The sequence below is a fragment of the Manis javanica genome, chromosome 3 (genome assembly GCF_040802235.1).
Source record: "Manis javanica isolate MJ-LG chromosome 3, MJ_LKY, whole genome shotgun sequence".
Lineage (NCBI taxonomy): Eukaryota > Metazoa > Chordata > Mammalia > Pholidota > Manidae > Manis > Manis javanica.
In genome coordinates, this window is record NC_133158.1 from 86,364,131 (window position 1) to 86,386,756 (window position 22,626).

The 22,626-nt window shown below is 35.8% G+C and overlaps 1 protein-coding gene across 1 annotated transcript in view; it reads right to left on the bottom strand.

The window, feature by feature from the left end:
• CSNK2A2IP (casein kinase 2 subunit alpha' interacting protein) overlaps nucleotides 1–22,626 on the bottom strand; it is a 106,421-nt gene that overhangs the window by 43,335 nt on the left and 40,460 nt on the right.

Consider the following 22,626-nt stretch of genomic DNA (forward strand, 5'->3'; position numbering starts at 1 on the left):
GAGTGGCAGTTACATGGAGGCAAATTTAAAATCAACAGAAAATAAAAGGAACAACGATATCTGACTGGAAAGTGGGGCCCCTTGTTTAGCAAGCCTGTTATACTTGTAGTTGATTATTAGTATGACGGATCTAGGAGTTCACCAACTTTGAAAATAACAGAGCTTCAAGTAGGAGGTGATATAAAGCTGGTAAGCTCTCCACTTGCTCCCTAATGCATGGAAGGAGTGTCAGACATTCATTCTCAAACACAGCTAAGCACCAGCCCAGGCAGAAGCACTCTTATTTCTCTAAACAACAGATTACCTTCTGAAACCCAGGAAAGGTAATTAAATATTAGGGTTTTTATATGCCTCCCCTTCCAGCTCCCAGGCAACCTTCTTTCAGGCCAGATAACCAAGAAGAAAGTACATGCTTGAATCTTTATCTCAGTGTGCAGGGGCAGTAAGAAAACAAACCTTAAATACCAACAAATGTGGTCATTTATTGTGCAAATAAACTAAATTGCCTCCCTAGTTTTCTGCCATCACATTTTCCCCTGTGACTCAATCAGTAAGTATATAAATTCAGGGTAGGCCTTTTTTAGTTAAAAAAAGAAAAAATATTTAAATAATCTATGCCTAACAATCCAAAGTAATTCCACTTACTTTTGATCCTGTTAGCAAGAAAAAAAATATTTGTTTGATATAAAGGATATTGAATAATTTATGTAATATTTAATAATGCAATAAACTGGGAAGAATACAGGGAGACGCTCATGGTGCTCCAAATTATTTTCACACCATACTACTCCGTATGAGCCCTTACACTGTTAGCATGGGCAATTAAAAAGTTTAGAAATCCTCTCTAATTTGGAAATTAAACAAAAAACACTGCTTTGATTTTGAATGATAAAAAGTTTCTTTATCAAGAAATTTGAATTGCAAGAACTTTCCTTGAAGAAAAGTAAATTAATGAGTTAGGATTTATAGTTATGTTGCCTTACACTGAGCATCATTCCCTCTGTGCGCAGAAGCTGCTGACAAAGAGTAGATACATTAGCGGTGATAACTGCCCCTGATTCAGTGATACGGTATAGCAAGTGTCTTGGGAGCAGAGACATTGTAGAAGTATGATTTCCACCCCAGCTCAAAGCTATAACAATGTATTACTGATCTTGCTCTCTTAATTTTAATGCTATCTTGATCTGTTTTTCTGAGGCCTGAAAATGCTATTGGGTCCCTTTATCACAGCAATGTGCTGAACTCAGGCCTGTGAATCTACACAGAACAATCTGATTGACTAGGAAGATATAAAAGCTATAAACAAGTGCAAACACAAGTGTCATTTTGTTGAATCCCACTGATTTCCCTTCCTCTGAGGCTGGCTGAAGCCTTTATCACCCTATTTCATCCAAGCCTTCTAGAGAGCAATGAGGCTAATCGGCTTCTGTGTTTCTAAATTTTGGCATAGATTCATGTTAAAATATTTCAATGGAGCTTAAGGTCTAATGGGACAAAGTTATACTCAGGTTGTCACACCTGCCAAAATGGTTCACTTTGGGTTGTAGGGATAAAGAAGACTTAATACCTCCAGGATCTGGCATTAACGCTTGTGAAGCAAGTTCTACACATTCATGAATCTCTTAAACTTTGCACAGAATTATACCCAAGAGCACCACACTGGTCTATGAGGATTAAAGGAGATTCTGTATGTAAATTAGTGGATATTGAACAAAGGTTGGTTTCTCACTACCTTTCCCACTACCTCCCCTCTTTTGTTTAAAGATCACAGTACCCTTATTTAGGTAATATTCTCAGGTTACAAGTGGGAGAAATGGAAATTCAAAGAGGTGCCAAAAAACTTCTCCAAATCATACCTTGATGAACATTGGAATCAGTTTTTACCCAAGCCCATGTGATTCTGCCACACCAATCTCTGACTAATCAAATATGACACTACTCTCATTGTGTGCACTGTACAGAGTCCTCCTTCTTAAGGACAGAGAAATACCCTCATGTGATACTGAACTCCTGCTGTATCAGTACCTTGAATTCATGTTCGTTATCAATTTTTTCTTTCTAATCTAGACTGGGAAAGGGAAACCATATTCCATTTTCAGAGAAGAATGTTGTAATGCTGTTGTGGGATATTTTTATATAAGTAAATTAAAAATTTTGAGATATTTAGGGAGAAAAATGAACATTATCCATAATCCTACCATCTAACTACTGTTAGTATTTTGTTACATGCCTTCTATGCTTTTACATGAGTATAAATTTAAGTATTGATGTATTTTTAATAAAATTAAGATTCTACTAAACACTTTTGGAAGGTAAACCTGACTTTTTCTTTTAAAATATCAGCTCGAAATCGTTGAACACTGTTTTTAATGAATCTATTATATCCTGTTGCATAGAAATTACGTAGTATATTTATATAATCACTTAACTGGGTCTGCATTGGTCATTTCTATTTGAATTCTGTGCTAAGTGCCATTTACTACACAATCATCATCTCACTTAATCTTCTTAGTTTTACAGTTAATATTTCTTTGAATACCTGCAACTCCACCAAGATGCTGGCATTTTAAATATTTTCTCATCTAAATATGAGGAAAACAGATGCAGAATCTAGAATATTCTGCTTTTAAAAATCCTGCTTTTAAAAATCTATGTACATTTTTTTTCTGATATTTCTGACTTTCTTAGGTTATGTTTCTCAATACAAATTTACAAATAGTTTCCTCAAGATACTGTACTTTTACTAGCAGTCTGAGAGGAACTGTTTCCTTGGACTGTCTTAATATTTATAATTTAAATATTTTATTAAATGAGAGGCAAAATTTCCACCTTGGTTTTGTATGTAAGTTCCTGCCTTTGATCATCAATAACAAACAATTTAGAAAGTCTATTGGCATTTATCTTTATTCTTCTGTTGATAATCCATTTATGTTTCTTAGCCATTTTTCTATAAAGAAGTTATCTTTTTCTTATTCATCTTAAAATTTCCTTACATGTTAGTTTTATTAACTATTATCATGTATATTGCAAATATCCATCATTTCTATGGAGGGGGTTTAAGATTATTAATTAATCACATTTCTTATCTCCTATGTCACAATGCCTGTGGATCAATTTTTATTTTGAAAAATGTTAAATCTGCTGAAAGCTTAAAAAGGCAGCACAGAAAAACTATTAACAGCCTTCCATACTTGATATCTATCTATACAGACACACACACACACACACACACACACACACACACCTTCGATCAAACCTCCCAACGTCAATTGCAGATATCATTACATTTCACCCCTAAGTACTTCAGCATGCATCTCCCAAGAACATGCATCTCCTATTATTTCTTATGAAACCACACCATCATTATCACACCTAAAAAATTCAACAACATTGTTATCCTATATCCACACACAAAATGTTCTCAATTATCCTCAAAATATTTTTTCAGGTTCCAGTGGTTCACAGTACTTGACTATTATATCTCTTTAGTCCCCTCACTCTGTAAGAACTATATGCACCCCTTCCTAGGTCCTTTGTAATATTGACTCCTCAAAGGGTCTAGGTCAATCAACCTACAGAACATCCCACTTTCCAGATGTCTATCTGACTGTTTTCTCATCATTAGATTTAGGTCAAACATATCTGACAAGAGCATATATAGGAGATTAGGCATACTTCCCAACATATCAAATCACAAGTCAATGCCTACTAAATTAAATTAAATTGAAGTTATACAAGACAAATTGGGATTAATACACTATCAGTTTTATTACCAAAAGGTCCTGAAAAATTAGATTAAAAAAGAACTTGAGAGCTTCTAAGAGACTAGATTTATAAGGTTCTCATCACAAAAAAGAAATGATAATTATGTGATATGATAGAGGTATTAGCTACCCTATGGTAGTAATCATATTACAATATATAAATATATCAAATCAATACCTTCTATCCTTAAATTTATAAATATATATATTAAAAAATCAATTAAAATTTAAAACTTAAAAAAACATATATAGCTTGAACCAAAAGCCAAAATAGGAATACCCACTTCTACCTTTGAAATGCACCAATTTAATCCATCCATCATACACTGGGTAACTTAAAAATGTCAAACCATGTACTTCTATCCCTATTTTCAGCCATATAGATTTCATAAACTTACAATTGAAAAAGCAGAATTGTATGCCCAAATTGTTCTAAACATACTCAAATATTTTCCAATAACTCAAATTCATCATAAAACAGAAAGGAAGACAATGTATTCCTCCAAGGAGAGAAAGATAAAGACAATGATCAGGTTATAAGATGGGCAATGATATTTGTTCTCATCATAAGAATGAGGTGAGCCATTTCCTTCTGTAAAAAAGAAATAAGAGTTCAGAAGGATGATCTTAATGCCATTCCTGTCTGGGGAATGAGCAGGAGAACTATCTTCCCTATTGAAGGTAAGAATTGCCTCCACAACATACTGAATTTATTCTTTAATTTATGCCTAATGGATTCTTAAAATAAATACACCAAAAATTTTATACAAAGAGATCAATATTTTACTTACTTCTTTTTCTTAATTCTAATAAAATCAATACCCACACAAAGATAAAATATATATATACATATATATCATCTAATTGTTCATGACTTATTTTTTCACACTAAACTCTTCAACTCATTTCAAATTTATTTTTATATATAGGACATATTATTACCCTTTTTCTTGAGGTAGTCTTCTAACAGTGCTATCAAATACAAATATATCTAAGCTGCACATATAAATTCAAACTTTCCAGTCATCACATTAAAAAAATGAAAGAGATACATGTGAAAATGATCTTAATATTTTACTTAACCCAATCTTTCCAAAGCACCATCATCTCAACATTCAACCAATATGAAATTTGAAATTTTTTACATTCTTTTTCATATTAAGGGTCTAGACTAGGCCCAAGTTGGAGTCACTCATGCTAAGTCCCATGTCAGCAAATAAAAACTCAACTAAAAGTTTCTACTGATGTGCTCTCCCAGAAAAGTCAGGTCTGGGCCAAAACCAGTCAGCACTTGCCTACTCAGTACACGTTACCTGATGAACTTCACAAACTCCCCTTGCTCCATGTAAGGAAAGTAACCCTGTGTTAACCAATCAGCAAATGCCAAGTAGAACTTCCTTATCCCTGCCCACTTTGGTCTATAAAACCTTCTCAGTTTGTACACTCTGTGAAGCTCCCCTCTAATTTCTAGACCTGATGCTTCCCGATTCATGAATCACTAAATAAAAGCCAAATAGATCTGAAATTCTTTTAATACTAAGCCTTTGAAATCTAAAGTGCATTTTAGACTTACAAATACCTCATTTTAGACACTAAAGACTCATTAGCAATACTCAGCATATATTTAAATTAATAAATCTACAGTTGAAAAAGTAGATTCACCTACCCAAGTTCCAAACAAACTTAGAACTTTTCCTAGTGAATCAAGTATCAGTTTTGAAATTAAATAAAATTAAAAATTGAGTTCTTCAGTCACACAATCCACATTTCAGGCTCTCAATGGTTACTTGGGGTTAGCTGACACAGTATCAGACAGGACAAATTAGAGAATCCATCTGTTTAGTGGATGAGCAGAGACTCAATTTAGTGAATCTCTTTAGTATGTAGAATCTCTTTCATACTTACTATATACTAAGCTTAATGAAACTCATAGTCCAGGCTTATAAGAACTTAATAATTTAAGGGAAAAGACAAAGTAGAAATGATGATAGATGATAGATAGGCAGACATACTAGAATATGTAGTAAATTTCATGTCACTTGTAGATTTATAGAATACCTAGAATTGCAAAAAGAAGATGACTTCAGTTTACTTCAAAACTGGGAGAGAGCTGAAATTTGTTCTGAGCCCCCAAAAAACCATATCTATAAAACACATTTTCAATCTGACCTCTTTCTTTGATGTTTTCTACATTAGTGTGAATAAAGAGACAAAGTTCATGCTAATTATGGTAAAAAGTTACCTAATTTACTAATTTAACAATCTAAGACTCTAATGTAAGACTCTATTGCATATGTAAAGAAATTTGTAGTGAATAATATAAGGCAACAAAGACTTATTTTCCACATACCTTTTACTATACCACAAATGTTTCTAATTTTTAAATAATTGTGTTTAAATATGTGTTGATCACTCCCAGTGATCTCAAGTATGGGTCCTATTTTCATGTGCCTCAATTGACTTCCACATGTGCTACAAAGGAACAGACCCTTTCCATTTATAACCATGGGAAAATAAATCGCTATATAAAAGAAAACAGTCGCAATTTTGGAAATATGAGGTGGTGAGTTATCTCTAGGACATTTTAAACTTTGAAATTTGATTAAGATTACTGTGCCAATGCAGTTTTCACTATTTCATTCAGAGAGCGTTCTTTTTGAGATCAATGTACCACATTTTCCTGTGAAATAAAATGAGCACCCAAATGTGCTTAGTCATCTTGTGAGAAAATTTGGATTCTTTCTATTGAAGACTTTGGAGTTTGATTTATTGGCTTAGTTCAAATAAGATTTCTCAACTACTGTTGGGTGAAAGCCTTTTGTGACATATACAACATCCTAATTCAGACTCTTGCAATAGCCCAAGAGCAGCTAAAAATATGGCACCCTGCTGTACTGTTAACCTGCATCAGAAAGTTGCATATTATCATTGCTTTTATAACTGTTCCTGTGGTAAAGGACAGTTTGAGTTTTATTGTTTCATCTGATAAGTGACCAATAAAATGAATAATATACATCCTAATATATAATTAAAGACAAGACCACTGACTTGACTAGGAAACAGAATGAATACAGATATATGAAAAAAAGAACCTGAAGACAATGAAACAAAATGCTTGTCACTGAATAATGTGGTCTTTAAATTACATTTAACTTGGGTATAGTATTGGGCATGTGTGTCACAGTGTGCCCTGAGAATAATTTTTGTCACTTCACATTGATAAATGAGCTTTTCTTTGTTTTCTGTTTCCCTCACTAGTGTAAGTGCCTGACAAGTAGGTTTTTTGATTGTGATGTAAGCGCTTTTGACTGCCAGGGCACCTACCTCAAAGGCTCCCATCGCAAAGAATCAGACTGCCAGCGAACACTGAGCCAGGGAGCCAGGCTGCCCCACCCTTCAAGCTCCCCCTTCAGAAAGCCTTCAGTGAGCTAGATAACTGGCCCCTGGAGTGACCCTTCCCATGCTTTTCCCTTCCCATGCTTTCATTCTTGTCCTTATTCTTTTAAATTCATCAATGAAGAGCCAACCTGAGAAACTGGAGGAATCCCACCATGGACCCCCATAAAGGCAGAGCACCAGACCAGAGAGCTCTCTCTTGCTCCCCGTGACTTCACTGTGTGACTGCAGTTATGCTGTGTACCCTCCAGGATTTTTGAGTCATAAACCTTGCTGTTTGTTTGTTTTTTTCTTCAAAGTTCCCGGATGGTTGCTGCTGAGGCATGTCTTGCAATAATAAGAATCACAAGCCATAAACCTGGTCCAGCCACCACATCGACTCAGGACAGGGAAGCATCTGAGGGGGCCTGCCACAAATAGTACAGGCCCTAATGAGGGCCCCAGGCATTCGCAGCCAATACCTAAGCTATTGATAGGCTGAGACCAACACAAAACACTCACTTTCTATAACTTGGTACTGAAAGAATTCAGAAAATATATTTTAATGTTCCAAGCAAAGTTTTCATTTGTACCTTGCCACCCACACATAACTGTCCAATCTTTGAAGTGATAGAAATAAATCATTTTCATGTGTAATGGAGACAGTTCATTTAGTAGGAAAGACCACGTTGGCTTAGCCAATCCTGCTTCTGGGCAACTAACTGAATAGCTAGGCAACTTCGATAAGCAGCCTCTTCCATTTTTCTCAGAAAGTTAAGGAAGCCTGGACAGGAAGAAGAGGAGTAACAGAGGGAAAGACAGGCAAATATGGAGATACAGTGGATAACTGCTGAGGCATGGCTAATCATAAAGGGCACTCCATGCATATTATGGACCTACTGTGACAATAAAATTGGAATAAAATTGGCTACCCAAACCACTTGAGACACTCTGCATCTTTAATTTTTAAAGTTATGAAGACACTTGACACAGAAGGGGATCAATTACCATGAGTTTGTGTTCAAATACTTACTTAAGCAAAGCAGTGGGTCAGAGTCAGTAGGAAAATTGCAGGCTTGCAGTCACATAATGGCAACTAATTACACTATTTCAGGACCCCTTTCCAGTGGTCTCAGTTGGCAGTAATGGTCATGGCTGATTTATTATGAATCTGCTTTAGGGGTCGATGGTTCTGATAAATGTATATATTTGCTATAGAAAACTGATCCTGGTAATGAATTCACCAAAACATTAAAACAGAAGGGAGTCCTCCAGTTAACTTGTTAGGTGCTCAAATCTTTGAGATCTATAGTTTGACACCATTTAATGATGGAATAGAGGTGTCTGGTATGGGATAGAGGCAACTCCCAGATCTCAGTGACCCTTCTTAGGACAGCAACCATTGGGGAGATGAGAATTTGGACTGTCTCCCTTGTAAGGAACATTAACAGAGTGCTTTATTTCATGTAACATAAACTGAATAGGGTGCTCTTCTTTACGTAATAATAGCTTTGAGGGCCTATTCACGCACTGTTTGGTTCTGATTATCAAGGTAAATTCAAAGTATATTTGTTATACTATCTAAGATTAATTGGCTGATTTAGTTAGAAAGTCTTTACACTTTTGTTCCATCGCCACAGTCTTGAGGGATTAATTTTTCCATAAGGTCAAGTCTGAGAAAAAAATACCAACAAATTGGTCAGATAGACAAGGAAAATGAACTTCATTATTGAGTTCAGGAAAACAAGCCATTAGAAGCTAAATGGGCATTCTCAGACTTGTGGTGAACAATAAAAATAAGCAAACCTCCATTTACTGACTGTATTTCCTTAAGAGAAAACATGTATCTCTCTCATTCAATGTAAAAACTACCTAAGTAGACAAGACATTTTTTCTATAACTTATCTCGTAGCAATTTCCCATTAAGAAGTAAATTTAATACTGGTGAATGAATTGCTTTCGTTTTCTGTTCTACTGAATGTACTACTGTAATGTATATTTTTAAATTAATCCATTATATATAAAAATAAATCTACTCCATGGTCTTTTCTTGAATCCCTTCCAAAGGGTATCATCTTCGCAGCAAATAAAGTTTTGCTTGTGAAAGAAGCTCTATACCATAAGAAAGTTTGTGTTCTCAGCCTGCCTGGCCACCTGTGCCACCACCTGCATTGTGGGTAGATGGGACACACTGATCTCCATCAGATGCAGTGACTATAGTGTCAAAGATGGAAAGAGATTACTGTCAACACTGCATACACCACCATGAAGCTGATCGGATTTCAGTGTCAGATCCTCCTTCTGCTGGTTTGAATCTAGCAACAGAATCTTGTTTTGTATCAATACTTAAAAAATGTAAAATACATGTATTCATACATTCAGCACAATAAGTGATATAAAATGCATCAATATGAATTCAGAACCTCCCCTCCATTTTCGACCTTTTATGAAATTTTCACTTTCTTTCTGAAACCTGCAATCTCTTTGAATTAGAAAAGGAATATTGCCACAATGTTGGGAATACCTGGCTCAACATTGGGTAAGTGATTCCCCGCCGATGTCCTCGAATCCACACAGTCAGAGGACATAGGATTGAAAAGCTAACAATCTCTAATGACACATGGGCCAATATGGTTAGTACAAGTAGTAGTTTTTCTTTCTTCCATCCTCTTTGTGGTCTGCTTGGGGGTGGGAGGCTATTAGCAGTGGGATAGGAACTAAAAGCATTACATGCTACACAGAGCAACTGCCTGAGCAATTTTCCTAAGCCAGAGCCAAAGCAAAGCAAACGCGATACTCCCCCTCGCCTTTCTGTCAGCCACATGAGAGCGGAGCTGCGCGGTGATCTCCACAGGGCAAATTCCGTGACAGAAACTGAGTTCTGTGGCCAATTGCATGGCGGCATGGGTCTGCCTCAAGTATGGAATTTAAATATTAAACACTACATACATTTTGTTCTTTTTAGGAGCTATCAAAAATAAAGAATTCTAATAACACAGGTGTATTTGCTTGAGTTCTTTGAAAGAAAACACCTTCCAGCTTAAGATGCACACTTTGATTTGGAAATGCCAGTATTGTACTAGTATCACATTATCAGTACCAGTATCATTTGGTGTTTTAATATCAAGCCCAGTGAAACAATGGTCAAAAAAAAAAGTCTCAAAATTATTCAATCTTATATCCTCCAGATAAAATATGGACAATATATTTCCTGAGATCAGACTATCAATGTAGAGTGCCTCTTGCCACTTACCTGCTTTTAGAATGTTACTCATTTCAAAAAATTCTCTCTTCAGTTCTAAAGAGATAAGAGGAAATGAAATGGAAAAGTTCAATAGCAGCTACCTTTTATAGATAACATTTTAAGCAGCTGCTCTTCCCATATCCCATGCTGAAAATAAGTAAATTGTATTCAGTGAATCTTAAGGTGCAAAGTACATATAATCACTGTGCATTAAATAAGTAACTTCCTGCACTTAACTTTCTTCTTTTGCTTTTAGTTTTGGATAGAATTTTGCTAGTTAAATTTCAAATTCAAAGCTACATAATCATAATAGCCACTTATTTCATTTTTATATGGGCATTTTTATACCTTAAACTTATTCGGGTTTATCTTCTCCTATTTAAATTTTTTACATGTAATTGGCAATGATTTTTTTCATAAAGAAATAGTCCTCATTTGAAGTCACAATAAAGCATAGACTAGAGTTGGGCAATCAATGAGGTTAAAAAATTATATATTGCTTATTTCATGAAACTGTGAAGTCTTAAAGCCAGAAAACAATCCTAGAAATCATTTGATTTAACTCTAATTTTCAAGAAGAACAATAAAAAAAACTGAGGTTTAGAGGAAACAAGTGATCTGCTTATGGTCACATAGCAGATGCCAAGACCATTCAGGTTTTTAATACTGAAATATTTTTACTCTATGGACACACAGCAGCTTCTGGCAAGACCGTTCAGGCTTTTAATATTGAAATATTTTTACTCTACAAACTCCGTAATGGAATAAAGATTAAAACAAGGCAATAATTACAAGAGAGATAAATAGGCACCTAGGACCTACTAAATCAGGAAAGTGTGAAATAAAGAAAAGTGCCTTAAGATGGTTGGTTCTATCAAAGTCCCAATAGGAAATAGATGACACACTCAAACTGGGATAATTGGAAGAGGGTCTAATAAATGAGCTATTTACTAAGGTATGGGCAGGGTGTAAGGATATCACAAGAGATATTGCCAGAGTCCAGGGCTAGAAAAAGTTGATCTATTACTATTCCAGCCTAACCTCCTCTGAGGAAGAGCACATGATCCCTGGGAGCCAAAGAGACAGTCTTCTGTGGCAGCTACTTCACCAAGACCCCTGACCTGTAGTCAAGCAGCAAGCCAACGTGAGCTGATCGTGCAGGGAGGGAAGCAGGGATCTGAACACACTGACCTCTCTGTCCACCCTCTGATCTCTTGCAGCAGACTCCTTGCAGTATGCTCACTAGAGGGTAAAAGGACCTCTTGATACATTTATTGCCCATGCAGGTCAGTCTCCCTGGATAGGGAGCAGAGTGGGAAGAGCAAATAAAAGAGTAAATTAAGGCAAGAGGGTGAAGTGTGAACAAAGGAAGAAACAAAAGGGAAAGAGCTGAAAGAGAAAAAGACCTCAATTTGAGAATTAGGAGCCAAAATGTATTTACTCGGTGCAAGCAGCAGAACAGTGTAGAATGAGAAAAATTGTACTGGATCATTAATAGACTGTAAAATCTACTTCTGGAATGAGAGAAAAAGAAGAGGAATTAGGAAGAGGGAACTTGAAGCCAAGAGAGAAGGTTGAGGGTATGATGGGTACAAACAGATCAAAGTTTAAAGAAAAAAATAAATCCTTTTTTTATATAAACCTGTTCCAACTGGGCCTGGGAGAGAAAGTTAGATTGGATGCACCACTGTAATATGTGTGCAGTATTATGCATGTAAGCTTCATGTGGATACTGAGAATTTCCATATTCTCCCAGTCTACAAAATCTTTTCCCTTCATCCAAAATCCTCTCCCTTTCCTTCCTTGGCACAGGAGACTCTGCCAGCATTTCCCTTGGTGTTGACTCACCTCACTGTCCTAGCATTCCACTGCATGCCTGTGCTGCCTCTGTCCAGTACCAACCCCAAACCCTTCCTGAACAGTCGACCACATGCATCTATCCCAGCACTGCCCCGTACAGATGCCACACATACCCTAAACCTATCCCTCATCATCACTTCCCTTCTGATACTGCTTTGTCTCCCTTCTGGTTACTTAGGATTTGGTTTCTTTCACAGCAACCCTCAAGCTACACAGAAAACAAAGAAGAGAAATATATACGAAGTATGTGGGGCTTCTCTCCCAATATTATCAGGAAGAGAAGAACAAGAGAAGCTGTTTCCCTTCGCTGGATGTCTCCATGTGTTCTTGGCCCACCACATATCCATAGCTCTCCTTTTCCTTCCACCAGCAAGCATCACTCAAAACTGCTTTCCAGATTTCTTTGCCAATCAAAAGACAGACTTCCTTTGCTAAGATATTTACCAAATTGAGAATGAAATATTTTTTGCTTACAGTTTAATTTAGGATTATGCTCTCATTGGCCTAGAGTTTTTGCTTTGAGATTTCATTGGCCCATCTAAGCCTCAGTTCCTGCACCTATCTATAAAAGGTAAATAATAAGAGCTTCTTCCTCATAGGTCATTAAAATATGAGATAATCTGTGTAAAGTGCTGATCACAGCACTGCAAGTCATGAAAGCTCTTTAAATGTTAACTATTATTATTGCTTTCTGAATGGCTATCCATGATGGGCTGATGATTTATTGTGAAAGATGGTAAGGAAGCAAGCTAAGGGTCAAAGCCACTCTCCCAAGGATAAAGAAGAAAGCACAATGTCACACCCATTATAATCTCTTGGTATCAATGAGTAAGATCATCTCCAATGACAAGCTAGTCTTTTTCTCAGAAACGGCACATATTTATCTTCATCAATCAGATAAGCCAATACAGAATAAAGTTACATTTTCAGTGGTGACTTTATTTTTCCAGAGTTTGTTCTTAATGAATCATACTTGGGGCATTCAATTTAATCTTGGAGGAAAGCTAGTAGAAATATTGCAGAGCATAGTTCTATAGATACTTAGAAAATCCTTCTGCAACTCTGCAGAAGTAACTCTGCAAATGGATATCAAATGAATGACAATATTAGAAAGACCTCTGTGCTAAAAGCACACAATCTGGGAGGAATATAGGCCAGACCACTGAAATGAAAAATATGGCTCAAGGCTGAAACAGGATTAATGGAACCACACAAAACAACCCAAATTAAAACCACTACCAGATTATGCATGACATAATTAGCACATATGGTAAAATAATTAAATATGGTCCTTTATTCCTTTATTGGTTTATATTTGAAAATACAGAAAAGTAATTAACAAATACCATGTACTCACCTCGCAGATTTAGTAAACTATCATAAATTGTCTTTGGATAATTGTAGAAAGGCATAAAACAGTAAAGATTTAATCAAAGTCCATTTTGTGCAACATAATTCATTCTATTTCAGGCCATCCCCCTGGCATGATCACCATTCTGGAATTGAAGTGTATCCTTTCCATTCATGTTTTCAAACTTTTTATATACAAATATATAATATGTGTGTGTGTCTACACAGAACATATTTTTATGTGTTTCAAAATTTTAAATAACAGGTGTCATATTGTATGAATTCTTAAGAGTGACTTTTTCTCTTAACATTTCTGTTTACTTTATTCTTTGTGACTGTTGTATATATGGTCATCCACTTCTAATAATGGATATTTAGCTTATTTTTTAGGTTTTTTTCACTATAAACAATGTCACATTGAATATCCTTGTGAATATTTTCTTGTTCATATAAGTAAGAGTTTTTCTGAAGTAAATACTGCACTTAGAAGTGGAATGCTGGACTGTGATCAACTCAACTAGACATTGCCAAATTGTTCTTAAAAGTTGTTGCACCGATTTATACATACACTGCCAACTTATAAGGGTTCCCTTTATTCCATATTCTCACCAGCACATGATACTGTCAGAATTTTTTAAATATTTATTTTTCTGTTGAATGTGAAATCAAATAGTGTTGTTTAGATTTACTTAAAAACCAAAGTGGAAATAAACTGCCAAATGAATATATTTTAAGTAGTGAATTAGTAGGTTATGGACTTGAAGTAGCTTACCAAATTTCTCTATTAGCAGTGTTGCCCTGTGTGACATTACAAGGAGTCGCCCAAAGAATGATGAGTGAAACAGTGGGTTCCCTCGCCCTCCGAAGCAGAGGAAGAGGTGTACGCATCCCATTTCCCTCATGGCCAAGATGACCTAGACTCTTAACAAGAGCTCACTTAACCAGAAATCAGACCTTTTAGTTAATTTATAATTTTATGAAACATAGCATGGTTAGAAATCCTGTTTTCTTCTTCCTCTCCCCCATCTCCTTTTCCTTTTCCTCCTGTTTGACCTTTTTTTTCTTAATACATGCCTATTTAAATATACTCAGTTGTGAACTTGGACTGGTTAGCCACTTCTTAAACATAGTGAAGATTACAACTTTCCTCCTACCGAGACTACATTTGAGTCTTTTCATTAACACAACAGCAGAATTTAAGGATTTCATTAACTCTTCATTTGGAGTTTGACAATCCTAATAAACCTATCTTTCTCCTAAAAGGGAGACTTTATCCAGTCATTTATATTTCCATTACAGTAATGTCAAAACCTGTTCTGAATAAAATTTTCTACAGAAAGTATCTTGGTTCCTGAAGTTAGTTCCTAGAAAGTAGGTCTTTTCTAATTGAATGAAAATTTCAGGAAAGTGCTATCCACCAGCAAGAACTCCAGGAACTAAGGGCTATTAACTACTGAGTTTCTGTTACATTGTTATTGTTAATATTCAAGTAATTGTGAGGGTTACATATGCATATGGCTGTGATTTTATTTAAATAATGACAGTTTGCTGGAGTTAACCTTATTTTAAAAATTACAGAGGATTTAAGCTCTAGTGAAATAATGAGAATATAGTTCTTTAAATAGGCATACTATATTATTAATTTTATAAGACTATTTCACTTACATGATTTGTTTTTTATTAAAAAGCAAGTAGCACTGGTATTAAATACTTTGCCTTTTCTTTCTCCTTTTAATTTAACTCATATATTTCTCAACAACTTTTGATAACTTCCTATTATTTTTCATCACATAAAAAATAAATCAATGAAACTTTTTCTAAATCTCAAGGCATTCAATAACTTTACCCAACCCATTTGTACTACTTTATCTTGTATTATTTACCTACACGCACTCTACACCTCTACTAAATTTCTACCAATTTCCTACCTCTGTTTATCAAAAACACATTATATTTTTCTCCCCTTGCATAATGGGTCTACTGTAATTTTTACAAGAACACTTGTATGTTAGTTTCCTATTGCTGATACAACAAATTACCACAAAACTCAGTGGCTCAGAACAACACAAATATCTTATTTTCCAGTTCTGTGGGTTAGAAGTCCAATACAGGTATCACTGGGCTAAAATCAAGGTGTCACCTAGGCTGTGTCCCTTTTCCAGTTTCTAGAGCCTATTCATGTTCTTAGTTTGTGGCCTCTTCCTGCTACCTTCAAAGCCAGCACTATTACAGTTTTATGACCATTCTTCCATAGCCATATATCCTCTTTCACCTAGGAAAGGTAGCTTCTCCAACTTTAAGGACCCACATAATCAGACTGAATTCGCCAGAATAATCAAGGATAATCTCGAGGTCCTTAATGACATCTGCAAAGTCCCTTTTGCCATGTACTGTGACACACTCAGGGGTTCCAGAATCAGCATGTGAACATCTTTGGGGACCATTATTCTGCCTATGACAATTGTCTTCTATTCCTGCCACCTAACAAAGTTACCGCTTTACCCACAGAATCATAGCATGCAGTAAGTGGTTCAGACTAAAAAGGTCACATATTTAACCTCCCATTTTATAGTGGAGTCCAGGAGTCTCATTGCTGCCAGACAGTAGATGTTTAGCAAATATTTGTTAAATACAGAATGGAGTAACTCGCCTGTCTAGGCCCATATCATAACACTTCTTAGAAGCATCAATTATGTCAGCTTAAATGGGTTTCTCACCCAAAATTTCTCTAACATTTATTATTGAACCACTAATTTGTAATCCCTCATTTATTTTATACAAGAACAAAATTATCTTTCTATTCTAAGATATTATATTTATTATATGTTGCATTTTTTGGTGTTTCTATTATATGATAATGATTTATACTTTTCCCTTTATTTCATTTTTCAATCATTAATTTCACCGTGTACTCTTTCATAGTTTATGTGCCTTATTTTACCAATCTAGGTGGGTTCTATGCCTAAAGGCAAGACCTGTTCTTTGGCTCATTACCTTTCTGAGCTCACCTTTGTAATTCCCTCACTGGAAAGCACAGTAGAACAAGAGACCTTGCACAGGACCTGACTGTCCATTCTCTCTTCCTTTCCAACATTTCTGACTGTAATTGGGGTGGCAATTCAGGATGGATTAGTACCCTGGGCCTCACTGTCTTTAATTTATGAAGAAATGGGAAGCTGGACTTCAGTCCCAGGCCTTTGTGCCTATCATATTATTTTATCTACCAGGAAGAACCACTTTTTTTCATCATTGTTGGCCCAATGTCCAGTGCATTACCTGCATATAGGAAGCATTTAATGAACATTTAGCAAATGAATAAGCAAAAGGCTGAATGAAAGACTGACATAAAAATTAGACTCTCATCACTCTGTTTAAGTGTGTCCTAGCTTTAGACACTGGAGCAGAGTGAGTAGGTAGACCGGGTTACTCCATTTTTCTCAACCCACCCTGAATATTCACTCCTGGAAATCCTTTGCATTGGTGAAAATACACTTTTTAGGTTGTTGTTGTCATTTTTTCCAAATGTTAAAAATCAATAAATTATCTTCTAAAAATGTTCACAAGAAAGCCCAAGACAGCTATTTGGGCCCAAAGATGAAGTGGTAAAATCTTCTGTAACAGAATTCACAGTAACAGAATTATTCCAAAAGTATTTAAAAAATGATTTCAGTCCTTAAGCAATATGGGGGGAATGCATCCCTCTAAGATGACTTAATTCAAACCACCACATATTTCAACATTGATGTCCTATCAAGTTAACATTTTATTATACTTTTACATCTATGTCTTTCTTCTCTGACAGATACTGAACTCTCTGGTGTGTCTAATACATATTTGCATCCTTCAAACCTAGGACAGTTTCTATTTCTTCTTTAAACATTTAAATAAATGAATGAGTGCATTTCTCTCTTAGTATCACGCCTTCCTCAGATGAGGGACTGTGAGCACTGCGCTGTCCCCTGCCATCATGGAATAACAGTGAAAAACAACTCCAAATAAGGAATTATCTCTCCCCAGATAGTGGCTCCTGGTTTTAGATAAATCAGTATATGATTCCTCGTACCTCCAGACTTCAAGACCAGATTAGCTTCCAATTTGTAATCATTAAATGAATCCTCCTGGGTTTTGGAAATGGTTTCTATGGTTTCTCTTCACATTTAACATGTCACCTTCCTCTATGCTTATCAGTAAGCCTACCTGGGTGGAAGGCGTTGCATTGGGAAAATGTATATTTTGATATATATGGCATTTAAAAATGTTTAATTCCTGCATACTCCTAATTTACTTTAGGATTAGTTTATCTAACTGGTGTTTGGATTTCAAGTATTTTTAAATTATGAGGACTTTGCATTTATATTAGTACAGTACTCTAGCCTTGTTATTTTTTATAACTTTAAGAGTTCAAGGACAAAGAAAAGTATATTTTCTTCCTAGTTCACTGATGATGAAATGGAAGCACTGAATTTTTAAGCATCTTATTCTAAGTTATATAATGAGTCTTGATTAAAATCACTGTTGGAAATCAAAGCTTTTTGTTCAATGGGTTCAACAATGGGCCATTCATCTTCCTTGGACATTTTGCATAAGTAATAGCAGCTCAAGTTTAAGAACAGTTCCACTGGCCATAATATCTATATTCATTCTACATTAGAGGATTTAATTTTCTGTTTATGAATTCAGCATATTTCTCTGAATTGGATGTAGTTCAGTGTTTTATTATAGGAAATCACATTTTTTCCTGTAGGTTGTCAGGAAAGAGCTATCCAATTTTACTAAGTTATAACAACGGTTCTTATCCAAAAAAACTGTTATAAATCATGAAAATGAAATCAATTTACTGGCTCAGCTCCCAGATTAAGGATTGCTTTATGAATAAATAAAATAATAGGTGGCATCTTAAAGGAGAATGAACAATTTATATGTTATCATTCTACTTCCTACTTTTCACATTCACTAATGAAACAGGTACTATTTGGAGTTGAGATGTCTCAAACAGTGGTGGTATTTTGCAAAAAATAAATAGGCAAAAAAATTTAGATAGCCTAATAACAATAATAATAATAATCAAAAGGTACTTTTCCACAATACTCATATCTACTGATAGTTGCAATATTTTATGAATGTAAATTCTATAACAAACTCTACTTGATTCTCAATTTTTATTCCCCAGTCTGTTCATATTTTATATTTCTATTGATCACCTACAAAATAAATATGCCCAACCAAAGGTTTGTTTGATAAACTCCTGTTATTGTCAATTCTGTGGTGTCACATGAGGAATTAATATTTTGAGAAATGATCCTCTATCACTATTCTAGTTATTATTATTTTATAGAACTTGATAAAACAAAAGATTGATAAAGGTGTAAGTCTAAGATCATAAGTAAATTATTACAAACATAAAACAAAATATAAGTAAAAGGAGAAAAAAATGACAAAATTGGAAATTTCAGGGGACTAAAGAACAAGATGAACAGGATAATCTTGATACACTTAAAACTCAACTGTATTTGAATTAGAAAGAACAAACACAGGAATTGAGAGTGATCCTCTTTCTTTTCGTTGCATGATCCTTACCTAGGTAATTTTATCTGCACATGGGACTTCATTTAAAAGCTTTACTCCTTTGGGATATAAATGTTTCTATACTACCTAGACTTCTTTTCTGAGCTTCAAGCATATTTATCAACTATCTGTTTCACACCTCCTTTTACTTGACTTAAAAATGTCACTGCCATATATCTGATACATTGATACCATCCTTGACCCCTCCCCCCAACCTGCCATACCCAGTCCATCATTAACTCTTAGTTGTTTTTCTCTGAATTATCTCCTGAATGTATTCACTTCTTTCCATTTCCAGTATACACCCTATTCCAAGCCATCATCTCAGACTACTGTAATATCTACTTAGCTGTTTTCTCTACTTCTGCTATTGCTCCCTTCCAATCCATTATACACACAGCAGACACATTGACCTTTTCAAAATGTAATCATAATAATGTTATGTTCCTGCCTAAAACCATTCAGGATAAAGACAAACATGACTTCGAGGTCATGATCTAGCCACCAAGACATCCCTCATGCTCAGTCTAACATCATGCTTGTCCTTGCTCTCTCCTACGTGCCATCTTCCATGACTATCCCTCAGTGCATCCTCACCGTGCTTCCTCCCACCACAGGGTCTATGCTCATGTTCTTTCTGCTGGTTTGACCCCTCTTCTCCCCTCTTCTCCTCTACCTTCCTCACCTAATCAGTTCTTGTCTTCATCCCTAAGACTTCAGCTCCCTTGCATTTCCACAGGAAACCTTCCCCTACCCTGCTGGCAAGGTCAAACTGCCTCATTATATGCCCTAAAGAACTAGACACTCCTCTTTAAGACTGCATTCATTGTGTGACTTTTCATCAATGTCTGTCTCCTCCACTAGACTCGGAAAGGGCAGAGTGCCTACGATTTTATTTTATCATAACTCCAAGATAAAGCAAGTGAACCCTAATCCCAAGTGAATCTACTGTGCACATTCTCCATGCTATAATCTAGGCATAGGAGCATCATTTTCAAAGGTTGATATAAAAAATTTAATATTCTGCAGTTGGGCTTTCATAAATAACCCTGACTCTTAATTTACCTAAACTTCTTTCTTCTGCATTCCTCATAATGACTACACTAAACCTCTAATCGGCTTGAAACTAAAACCTCTATCTTCCCTCATATCCTCTTCAGGTATGTGAGAGATTTTCTCCAGTGTTCACCACTGAAGATGCAATCAGTGCACAGCTACAACCAGCCTTTCCCCTTTCCCCTCACACCAAGGAAAGCATGTCCTTCCTCCTTTCCAAGGCCAATCTTCTTGTTTAGTCTCTAGATTCCAGTTTTTTCTCTCTCCTCTGAACCCTGTACTATTAATTACCTACCTCTCAACTGTACAACACCTGTAATTAACCTCCTTCCAGTTTAATTTTAAGAATGCTCATATTGTCCCATCCTTAAAAATATATAAAATAAAACAAAAGCATCTTTCCTTGACACACTAATCAGCTAGTATACTCTCTCCTCTCTCCATCCAGAATGATGCAATGCATTGACTGCACTTTCCTCCATTTCCTCATCCCATTTTTAGTGTCCAGCCCATTCCACTATGGTTTCAACTTCCACAGATCCACCGAGACTGCTTTCATAAAAGTCACTGATGTCTTCCCTGTTCCAAAGTTCAATGGGTGTGTGTTTGTTCTAACCTTGCTTAGCTCTTTGGAAGAAGTTGGACTGTAGGCTGCTTCCTCCCCTTTGGAACTCTCTCTTTCCTACATTTTCAGGTCCCCACAGTCTTCTGTTTTTTCTACTATCTCCATTTCTCCTAATTTTTCTTTGTTCCTTCTTCATTTTCTGTCAATGAATTCCTCAAGATTTTTCCTACCTAACCTCCTTCTCTTCACACCCTATCCTCTATCCCTAGGGACATTCTTTCCATTGGGTTTTAATTGTTCTTTTGGGGTATAACAACTTAGCTATCATCAATCAAAAATTTTCTCCTGAGTTCTGAGCCATATACCTAACTACCTACTTGATATTAACACATTCACAGTTCATGGTTTGAAGCAATTGCGTCCTCTATTCCCCTAGCCTGCCCTGCACCATCTGCTCTTTTCTATTTACTTATTTTTATAAATGGCACCCCAGTTTTCTCAGATGATCCATCTACACATCTGGAGTTAATTCTTGGCTATTATCTCTTTGTCACTCCTTCCCATATATCCAAATAACGACAAACTTGGTTATGCATCCTAAGAGATTTTTTTGGTTCTATCCATTTTTCTCTATTTAAACTAACATCAAGCCACCATCTCTGGAATGAACTACTGCAATGGCCTTCTGCCACTGAAGCCACTCACAGCTGCCTTCCTCCACCTCATTATCTAATTCCAGATAATCTTTTCTTAATGCACATATGATCATGTTACTCTTGCCGTAAATCATTACAATGACTTCCCATGGCTTCTAGGGTGAAGCCACAGAACTCTATCATGACTTACAAGACTGCAGTTTCATCCTTTCCCACTTCTACAACCTCATCAATAAAAGTCCCCCTTTATTGCTTCTGCTCCAATGACGATGGATTTGTGAGTTTCTCAAACAAATCTTGCCTCTGTTTGTCGGCCCCTGCTAGTCCCTCTGCATAGAATATTCCTTATCCCCTGGATAGTCTTCTTCACGTGGGTATTTTCTACATAATCATACAGTCTTAAGTATAATTTTAAGAGCAACAACAAAAAACTATTCCAGCCTACATTTGTCCTCTTTTTGTTATATGTCCTGTTACATGTTATACATCCTGTAGATGTTATATTTTTCCTGTTATATGTTATACTTTTAAGGACCTATTCATTTCATTTTTCAAGTTTGCATTTGCTTCTTCAATATTTTAAATATGTATGCTCTGTACTGTAACATCCGAGTACAAGCATCATGCCCATTTGGATCACAGCTATAAGCCAGAGCCTAGCACATTGTGCAATACATAGTAAGTGTATCATATTTGTTGCATGAATAAATAAGTGAGTAGTACAATTCAACAGTGCAAAGCTCTAAACTTCATAGTTGGAAATATTACTGCCAAGACTAGTAATAGCTAACATTTAAAAATTTCTTATTATGCACTAGATACTAATAAGGTATTTATGTATGTTTATCTTTATATCTATAGATTAATAGATTTATCTATTGATCTAGATAGAGAGGAAGATAGCTATAGACTTGTCCTGTAAATGCCTTTTTAGTATTATCCTCATTTTGCCTATGAGGAAACTGGGCATGTAAAGGATAAGTAGTTTGTCCCAATCACAAAGCTAGAAAATTGTCACGTGCCCTGTCCTCGCCGGCAAGAACAGCATGCAACAACAGCAGGATTCTTCTGCAGAAAGCTTTATTCTTCAGCTCTTTGTGAAACAAATGAGTTGGGCAGGACCCAGAGGGGAAGGAGAGGCTTGCTTATATAGTTCTCATGCTCTGACCTGGTTGGTGCGGCTCCATATGC